Source organism: Psammomys obesus, unplaced genomic scaffold, assembly GCF_907164565.1.
Source record: "Psammomys obesus unplaced genomic scaffold, mPsaObe1.curated_primary_1811, whole genome shotgun sequence".
In the NCBI taxonomy this organism is placed as follows: domain Eukaryota; kingdom Metazoa; phylum Chordata; class Mammalia; order Rodentia; family Muridae; genus Psammomys; species Psammomys obesus.
In genome coordinates this window covers 13,980,883-13,982,575 of record NW_026596120.1, presented here as the reverse complement: position 1 = coordinate 13,982,575, position 1,693 = coordinate 13,980,883, and the positions used below count along the sequence as shown (strand labels likewise).

The following is a 1,693-nucleotide window of genomic DNA, read 5'->3' as shown; positions in this document are numbered from 1 at the left end:
GCACTCTGACCAGTTGTGAGTTTCTGCGTAAAAAAAGCAAATGTAGCAGTGGCCCAGATTGGATCTTTGAACAAAAAACAAAAAGCAAGAAGGAAGAGGAAAAGGAGGAAGAGAAGGAGAAGGACAGGAGGAGGAAGAAGAAAAAGTTTAAATCTGAACAAATTCTACTACGGTGTGATTAATTAATAGGGTTGTACTGTGTACCAATATTTATTTCGTAGTTTAAACACACACACGCGCATGCACACACACACACACACACCAGGGGTCTCTAAGAGATTAACTAATGTTAATGGGAAAGGCAGGGACTGCTCTATACTATCTTTACAACTCCTTGTCTTTCAGCTTAAAATAACTTTTAATTCCTCAAAAAAGGAGTTGTAAAGATAGTATAGAGCAGTCCCTGCCTTTCCCATTAACATTAGTTAATCTCTTAGAGACCCCTGGTGTGTGTGTGTGTGTGTGCATGCGCGTGTGTGTGTTGTGTACATGAAATATAAATGGGGCGTCAACGCATGGGACTGTACTGAGTTCTGGTGCTAGAGGGAGGACTGGCTTATGAGCCAGTGAGCCTGTAGCTCCCCTGCCGGGGAATCAATGAGCCGAGACATTTACATGAACCCTAGTGCAAATGCTTCCTTCCGTTTGGACGTCCAGGCAAGTGTTTGCTGTATGCTAGTTGAGGATGAAGCTGACAACTGAAACAAAACAGTTTGACACAGGGGGCACCTGGATTTGAACCAGGGACCTCTTGATCTGCAGTCAAATGCTCTACCACTGAGCTATACCCCCATGATACACTGGTACCTCCTGTAAACATTTGTTCTGCTTTTATGACCTACATCACACCTTCTAAATTACTCTCATGCCTGAGATTCCTCTAGGATTGAGATTCCTCTCTAATTATCTTCTCACAGCGCTGCTGCTTCCCCCCCCCCCCCCCCGAGCTTAAGTGTTTATCTTCTTCCTGCCTGTCTCAGGCCTGTCCCCTCAGTCTAATTATCTTATCATCAACTGAACACACAGCTTCAGGTAAATCAGTGCTGTAAGCAGAAATGGTCACCAATGAGGCAGGGCTAGGAAAGGATCTGGACTCGGTGTCTGCCTACAAATGGATTTAGAAGCTCACGTTAGATTCTGAAATTAGAGGCAAACGCAGCATGCACACATATACTGTGTGGAGGTTTCATCAGATTTCCGTCCAGGGATGTCAGTTCTGTGTGACAGTTAAGGCAAAGCAAAGCAACAAAAACAGAAGCAGAGAAAGACAATTCACAGTTCACAGTTCACCCCAATTCCTAGCCCCTTGGGTTCTGAGTTACAGATGGTGCGTGGTTAAGACTGGGCCAAAAGTCAGGAAAGTGCTGGTCACTGTAACAAACTTGCCCTGACAAGGCCTGACAGCCACTGTGGAGCCAGGGAGTGAAGAGCAAGAATCTGGGGGTGTGGATCAAAGGCGGTCTGAAGGCCTCAAATACCCACTTTCAGCCTCTACACTCTGATGCCCAAAGGGAACCATTGTGCCAAATTAAACTTCTGATCTCCCTACCCTACATCTTCTCGTATTTTTCTCTGTTGTAACAGTAGCTCAAACTCACTGGGCATTTACAGTGTGCCCTGCATTGTACTGAGCATCTACCCACAAAAAGAAGAAGAAGAAGAAGAAGAAGAAGAAGAAGAAGAAGAAGAAGAA

General features: G+C 45.0%; 1 non-coding gene across 1 annotated transcript; it reads right to left on the bottom strand.

Annotated features, from left to right (window-relative positions):
- Positions 1-720: 720 nt before the first annotated feature.
- On the bottom strand, positions 721-792 carry Trnac-gca (transfer RNA cysteine (anticodon GCA)). Its single transcript has one exon. It is a non-coding gene; the product is annotated as a tRNA-Cys (tRNA).
- Positions 793-1,693: the final 901 nt, after the last annotated feature.